Source organism: Halyomorpha halys, unplaced genomic scaffold (genome assembly GCF_000696795.3).
Source record: "Halyomorpha halys isolate HHAL.00 unplaced genomic scaffold, Hhal_1.1 Scaffold220.1, whole genome shotgun sequence".
Lineage (NCBI taxonomy): Eukaryota > Metazoa > Arthropoda > Insecta > Hemiptera > Pentatomidae > Halyomorpha > Halyomorpha halys.
In genome coordinates, this window is record NW_027104907.1 from 65,860 (window position 1) to 74,582 (window position 8,723).

At 30.0% G+C, this 8,723-nt stretch overlaps 1 long non-coding RNA gene across 4 annotated transcripts in view; it reads right to left on the bottom strand.

Annotated features, from left to right (window-relative positions):
- Nucleotides 1–8,723, bottom strand: part of LOC106679796 (uncharacterized) — a 62,052-nt gene that overhangs the window by 10,094 nt on the left and 43,235 nt on the right. For 2 of the 4 annotated variants that reach the window (XR_010843033.1, XR_010843031.1), the window contains exon 3: nt 7,907–7,948. The exons of the other annotated variants lie outside the window; for them this stretch is intronic. This is a non-coding gene — a long non-coding RNA (uncharacterized lncRNA). The remainder of the gene's footprint in view (nt 1–7,906; nt 7,949–8,723) is intronic. 4 annotated transcript variants of the gene reach the window in all.

Genomic DNA, 8,723 nt, shown 5'->3' on the forward strand with positions numbered 1-8,723 from the left:
AACTTATTTTACAAATTAATTCCGATTCAAATTACTCTGAAGTATTATTCTATTATTCTCCTATCATGCAATATTTAATTATTACAATATTTTTTTCTTGCAATAAGTTTCAAACAAGAAAAACAAACTTAAAAATTATTTTAAATAAAGTCAAGTTAATTCAGAATTAATTAAATAGAACAAATAATATTAAACATCTATTGTTATAACCTAATAGCTTTCATTAAGTAAATATGTCGCTAACAAAATAAATACAATTTTTTTGGACCAAAATAAAAAAAATGTTAATCCTTCCCCAAAAATTTCAGGTTTTTTGTTGTTATAGATTTCTAGAATGAAAAAAATCGAATCAAAATTTAACCCACTACCGTCCATTACTTTTCTCCTAGACTCCCTGTAGTTAATTTTTGTTTTTGTGTGGCATCCGATATTACAATTGTAACAAAACCGTGGAATCGAAAAAAAAAATTTTTTATTTTTTAATTACTGCAGCAGACTATACACCTTTCTCAATTTTTATAAATTGTTTAAGACATAATATGAACCGTTGTGTAATAATTTAAACGAGATATCAACAAATTTCTGCCTGGACAGAACTTCATCATTGTTCGCTACATTTCCTAACATAAATAACTAATTCGATTTTTTATACAAATATTGATACTAAAAGAGTAATAATGTAAACTTTTTTTTTTTTTTTGTCATCGATTCTTTCGACACAAATCTTTTTTAAAACAAGGAAGAGAATTCACTATAGTAAGTATACGTCTATATATAAGTCCCCCATATGGAAAAACATAAATAATTCTCAATATGATACATTCAATCGCTTTTATTGTTTCTTTGTAAATATATATATATTTTTTTAATGACCTCTAAAATTAATAAATACACGTTAAAACAAACTTTAGCACTCCTCTCAGTGTAAAATGTTACTGTAAGGTCTATTCAGGCACTTTATGCCTGCCGAGGAAAATAAAAATAAAATAATCCTCCGTAGAGTATTTATAAGAGCGACTTAAATTGGAATGACATGCTATGTTGTACTATTGCGGACAAAGGGACATTTATTCTACTCCCACGCCAGCAGATTTGGCAATCTCGTACACTTCCTCGGGGGGAAGGTTCACTCCAATATATTTCACGATATTTAACTCAAACTATCTTCTTATATATGTCTTATAATCGATCTTACCTTCCAAGATATATGACGAAGATTGGACAATAAACTAAATAAGACAACGCAGAATGCATACAAATGTTTCATTCCGTCTTCATGAATGTACTTTAAGTGTATTACCAGTGAACTTGTCCGTTATAAATTAAAAATACTGTCACTTTTTTTTTTTGCTATTAGAGAATCTTGAATAAGGTTACTATCGATTTTATCAAACCTATCGATGGCATTGGTCTAATCTTTAAGTTTAGAAAACAAATCCATGCTAAATTTAATTATTAATTACAACGGTATTTTTTTTTCAATTCACAACTTTCATTGATATGGGAACCAGTGATCCAATTTCTCTTCAGTCCTCTACGTACGTTATCGTGCATGTAAAAGAAATATTAGGATTTATGTGCAATTTGTAATGGAATCGTTGGTAGTTAGTCCGTATGTGTTCATTTACATTTGCCATGTGAAGGTCTGTGTAAAGTTATGTTGCTGACGTACAAAGGAGCTTTTGAAATTGTTCTTAATGTTTTTGCTTTTAAGTTTAATAATGTGACTTTTCTTTGCTGTTCCAAATATTTTTGATGCATAAATCTAAATTGGTTACAGTAATAGAGTGTTCATACAAATGCTGTGTTAGAAGGCTGTTAAACTCTTCTCGAATTCAAATGTTTCGGAAATTTTATAAGGAAGCCAGAATTTGTTAATTAAACGACAACTGAAGTATTTGATGATGTTTATCTATTTTTTTAGAAATAATTTAAAACTGTATTTACAACTGTATAAAAATATATATAACAAGTAAATTTGCTGTAGGTCACATAGTGACATGATACAAACATATTGGATAGAACTCCAATAACATTTCTAGAGAAGAAGATCTCGTGGCCATCTTCTTTTCAGACGTCTAGGAGGATTATTAGGCGATGAAGGAGAAGCCAGGTTAGAAAAAAGTGGATTTGGGTGGTTGGGAAGTTTATCATGGAATAATTGGTATCTGGTTCTGACCAAATCGGCAACATATGGGACATTGAGGTCCTGGTGGATGACTTGATTTGTGACAAAGTAAGGAGCATTAAGGATTTTACGAAGGATTTTGGACTGTAAGGATTGGATTTGGGAAAACTTTGATGGTTTAGTGAACCCCAAAGCTCAACTCCGTATGTCCAGTTTTCTATTAATGAAAATAAAATAGTTCTACTTCAACTTTTCTAGTTGTCATTTCCGTTTCCATTTTTTCTGTATTATATTCGCTAATGAAAATTATATAAAATGTTATATGTTATATAATAATTATAATAATATTGTTATTATAATATCCTCAGCCTCACCTTGGTTCCCCTCATAGCTATTTTTTAGTGCTCATCTAAATTTTTTTTTTGTAACAGGAATAGTTTGAATTTATTAGTAATATTTTTATTTAATTATGTAAAGTTCGAAGGTTTGGTAGTTTCTTTAAGGGTAAAGTGAAATTCCCAATGTCAGACACCTGAATTTTGGGCCGCAAGGACTTCCAAAAATAGCCTCTAAGACGCCCAACATTTCATAGAGGACCATAAAAATATATATTGATATACTATCGATAGCTATAACTATATAACGACTACTATCGATGTTATCATAACTATTGAATCATCGCCAACCCTACCTTCCAGCGAGTGAATCATTTTAATAAATCCTTGTTCAGAGATGTTTCAAACCCCAGAGAAGAACTGTCTTTTTTATTTTGTCTTGTAACTATCAAACATCAATTTGTAATTTGTTTTCTATTTTATTATTGCGATGTATATTTGGATCAACGGCATTCCTTAGCTGGGTAAAGTGCATCATTTGGCCATTGACCGAGAAGGTGGAGTTGCCAAACCAATATGAATCAAAGCGCCTAGAATACACAAGCACTAGATACAGAGCGTACACAAGTTCCCTCGTGGATGGAAACCAGAGAAATTCGATCTCGCTCCACCTCTGCACTAAACAATGTGACTCAGTTTTATTTCTGTCATTTCGGTTGGGCTAATAGAGGAACAGGCTTCATTACGTACGCTGCTAAATATAATCAACAACGCATAAACATCAACAACCCATTTACCTTTTTCTTAAACTGTTCCATCACCTTTTCTGTTCCATATTTAAATCGATTCATCTTTTTGGAAATGTAACCGATCTAGCCCGAACCAGATATCACTCCTTCCATTATAAACTCCCTAACCACTCAAATCCCCTAGTTTCTAACCTTGCATCCTCTTCCATTCCTGACAATCCTCCGAGACTCCAGAAAAAAAGATGGCCACGAGACCTGCTAATGTAACACTCCAATAACTGAGATCAGATTTACTAAATGTAATATAATGTACAGCTGTAAATAGCAATAAATAAATATTAAAAAAAAAATCTTTGGTAGAGAGTTATCGGAATGCAGTCATTTAGATTCTTTTTGTCAGATATACCGACGTTTTGACCCAAATATGTGGGAACATCGGAACTATTATTGAAACAAAGATTACACGAAAAAAAGGTTGTAAAAAAAAATTAATAAAATATATACTAGAAATTTTAAAAAATCCAATTAAAAATAAAAGATAATAATACAACAAAAATACAATGAAAAGTATAAGTTTCATAAAAATATGAAATAATCTACGATAAATGTTGGAAATTAAGAATGTACTCCTCGTATGTTGTAGCTTATACATTGTCATTTCCCTCTATTTTCTCTCACGATTGCGCAGTAAGATTTATTTTCGGGATCAGCAGAGATAGGCACATAACGCAGTATTACGGGGAGCTGAAGTGGTTATCCATCCTTCCGATCCCAGTATTTGTTAGCTTCCTTTCTATTCCAAGCAATTAGTACTCAACGCCCCTCCTATATCCTAGAAAACCTGCAATTCAAATTCTCTGTCCAATCCCGTACTACCAGGGCCCTGTTTCATAATGAAAGCCAATAGTATTAGTTCATAATACAAGTGTAGAAACTAGTGTGGTAATAATACTAATACTTATTTTTTTCATGATAGGGATGACTATTAGTGATATTAAAATAATTAAAAATACTTAAGTACAAGTCTGTGTAATTGAATTAAGATAAATCTACAAGACTAATAGTATTAGTTTGTACTTTATTATGAAACAGGTCCCAGGTCCCGTTTATCTGACATCTACCATCCACCTCACCAAACTACTACGTTTGATAAATCGTTTTCTTCCCGGGCATATCTCTGGAACTCCATTCCCTCTAACATATGTCATGTACCAACCCTTCCCTCGTTTAAAACCCTTATATTTCACTACCTTGTGCTTCACCAATCTGACCCATTATTATAATAGTACAGATATTTTGTAATTAACTTTTTGTTTTGCTTTTACTTAGTTAGTTTTCTAATTAATCCATGTTTCTCTCTGTATATAAGTTATAATTCGGTGTGGCCTCGCTGTTTTATGGCCAATAAATGTTATTATAAAATTAAAATTGACTTTGTAATTGTTTTAAAGGAACTACTCTCAGAATAATAAACTATGTTTCATTTTCATCTCATTTCATTTATTTATCATAGACAACGTCAAAATGTCCTGTGAAATTGTGTTCTCAAGTTACAATACGATACTCGATAACAAATTTATCTTTAAATTTAAAATTTCTGCGAGTGATAAATATGTAAATTATAAATATTATTAGCCTAATTTTTAAAAATATATTTTGTTCATGTACAATACAGACAGTTTATACTTTGTACTAGAAGAATTTTAGAAAATTGTTTATGATTATTATTGCTTTACTATATGTAACTTATAAATGTAGAACTGTGGGAAATTGGTGTGGTTCATCAAGTTTTGGTAAAAAAGACAACTACCCCAGAAGTTAACTAAGTTTTCTGTCACAATTTCTTTTACTAAATTGATATTATAATTCATACAACCAATGATCTTTTTGTAAGGTAAAATTCAGAAAATCAATTTAATTCTTAGAATTATTGATAAAATAAAATTATGTTTTAAAACGTTTCAACGACCACTCCTCAGATTTTGTATTTAATATTTTAAGTTAAAAATATTTAAAATTTGATAGCAATGTTTGAAATATTTGATTTTAAAGTTTGGAAATATTAATTTTACTTTCTATAAGTAGATTTTTATGACAATAATAAACATTTTAGACTGGCAAAACCAAATATCTCAAAACTTAAAAATCATGACTTAATGTAATCCGATGTTATATTATTTATAATTTTATAGTATCTCTTTTAACATTTTATAGAAATAAATTGGACATTTTACTTAATATTTATTCAGATTTGATGGAAATAGATCAAGAAATTTCTAGTCTAGTCTCTACTTAATAATTGGGATTGTCATTAATCTTTTGAAGTTTGATAAATTATTAACTTCATTTTATTAAAGTTATTTTATATTTGAAGAGGTCGATAACCTTAAAATATACATTGTATTACTAAATGGGTTGTCATTGACTTTAATTCCTTCTGCAGCCATTGTTAGCTATAATCTCTTTCTCATATTTTTTACTAGAACAAAGATGAATAAATAAATATATATCTATTATGTTTTTTATTTTTCCAGTGACTAAAATCGTCCTTGAGCCCCACCTCCAATTGTTTTCAAAATAAAACTATAAGCGCAATAAGTTGTTTTAGAATATGCCATTAAAATATAATTCGGTATAATCCAAAATGTAAGGAGTGAACAATTTATATACGCGCAAAATGTTCAATTACAGATTAATATTAATTTCAAATAGAATATTTTTATGATGAAGAATCTCGTATTTAAATTAATTGAGGGTAGTCTTAACTTCCGTCCTAGTCAGTACATTCACGGTATTTCAGCACAAGACATAAAGATAACAAAATCATTTATACATATAATTACAATAATAATACTTAATTTTATTTTACTAAAAAATGAGAATCTCAATAGTATTTCTCGTCTGAGATTTATCGAGGCTTGAAATGGATTTAGCATTGACCTATAAAGATATCGAAAACGTGCCATAAGATTTTTTCATAGACATCAACCGATCAATCGTTAAACGGCCTTCATTTTAAAAGATTCTTGTAAACTTTTCGTTTTTTTATTCGTCTCGACTATTCCTTTTAAAATTATTTTCTATGCTTTAGATTTCTCAATTTGTATTGTTTTCCCTGTAGTTTATAGTTCAGCGCATTCTCAGCTTTATCTTATTTAGTTCGTTGACTATTATAATGAGATAAAAAAGTTCATGTAGAACGAAAATATGTGTGTATGTTGTTTGCTAGGTCATAAATCATCCACACCATTCTATCCCGAAAAAATAACTACGTAACTAACGTGTTGCCAATAAAATTATCTTCAACCTTACTTCCAGAATGCTTATTATAATAGCTAATAGTAAAAATAGAACTACTTAAGAGTTTTTTTTTTTAATATCTTTATTGAAATTTACAACTGTATATAATATAATACATTCAGTAAATTTGATCTCAGTTAAAATGGAGTGTTACAGGCGTGTAGAGCAACAACTCATTGGTGGCACTCTAAATATAAAGAGTAATTTTTATTTTTTTCTATTTAGATTTAAAATTTGTTTGTAAATTTTTATGATATAACAGTTTTTAATTTACAATAAAATACACAAAAATGTCGCCGTTAGCAAGTACGGCTCTAAAAGTTCCTCTTATTTAGATCATCAAAACAAATATATTTTAACCTGTAGGGCATGCAAATTATCATTGTTGGGGAAATGTTATATTTTGTTGAGAAATGGTGATGTAATTTTTTTACCATTATGCTCAAATAGGTATTAGGTATTAGGTATATAGGTATTTTCGGTAGCTTACCGAAAAAGACCTTTGGTCCAGGTATGTTATAGATATAGAATAATAATATAGATATATTAATATTTTTGTTTGATAGTTTTAATATTAACGATAGTTCCATTGTATGTCTCCAACATTAATTTAGATAAATATCTGAAACACGTTGGTTTAATTTTGACTTTTGCTCCGGCATATATGGAATATACAATAAGGGAAAGAACTCTGAATATGAAACACTTTATAACTCAAGTTTTCGGCAAATTCCAGTACATCTTTATAACTCAAGTATTCGGCAAATTCCAGTGCATCTTTATAACTCAAGTTTTCGGCAAATTCCAGTACATCTTTTCGATTCGTTGGGAGGCAATGCATATATTAATATCATAGCCCATGATGGCCTACTAAACAATTTCACCATGGCGCTTCCCCCCTCCACTTTCCCATAAAGCATTGTTGTACACCGGGTCCATTTCCATAAAGCTAAAGGTCTCGTTTTGTTTCTGGCTTTAATTAATTATTTTAATTTATGATTCTCGACATGGCAGAACAATGGGAATCGATATTCATGGCCGCTTCGATACTTCATCGATATTGGCCATAACATTATTTATCGAGCTGCGGGTTGATATTATCCTATGGCTGCTGTATATTAGTTCATAATACAAGTATAGAAACTAGTGTGGTAATAATACTAATACTTATTTTTTTCATAATAGGGATGACTATTAGTGATATTGCATGAGTTTAAAAGTAAAAAATTATCTGGCAGAATTGTCATTGAAACTGTACCAAGTACAAACAAGATTAATAGTATTAGTTTGTACTTTATTATGAAGCAGAGCTTCTCTGGCTTTTAATAGCCACCAAAAAGTTGTATCGTAACTATTATTTACCGTTTCAGAATTTTAGAATGAATATTTCATACCTTTAGGTGGGGATTTGAACCGCAACACTTGAAACATCGGACCTGTAACAATAAAAATAACGTATTATAGACAAATAAATAAAATTCAACTTAATGAAAATATTCTTAGTTAACAGTACGTTGTTTTAATAAATGTAATTTAATCATTTCAATAAACAAGTTGTTTTTTACATCGTCAGTACAGATATCTGACTTAGATATTAATCACATGACCTTTAGATAAATATCTGAAACACGTTGGTTTAATTTTGACTTTTGCTCCGGCATATATGGAATATACAATAAGGGAAAGAACTCTGAATATGAGACACTTTATAACTCAAGTTTTCGGCAAATTCCAGTACATCTTTTCGATTCGTTGGGAGGCAATGCATATATTAATATCATAGCCCATGATGGCCTACTAAACAATTTCACCATGGCGCTTCCCCCCTCCACTTTCCCATAAAGCATTGTTGTACACCGGGTCCATTTCCATAAAGCTAAAGGTCTCGTTTTGTTTCTGACTTTAATTAATTATTTTAATTTATGATTCTCGACATGGCAGAACAATGGGAATCGATATTCATGGCCGCTTCGATACTTCATCGATATTGGCCATAACATTATTTATCGAGCTGCGGGTTGATATTATCCTATGGCTGCTGTATATTAGTTCATAATACAAGTATAGAAACTAGTGTGGTAATAATACTAATACTTATTTTTTTCATAATAGGGATGACTATTAGTGATATTGCATGAGTTTAAAAGTAAAAAATTATCTGGCAGAATTGTCATTGAAACTGTACCAAGTACAAACAAGATTAATAGTATT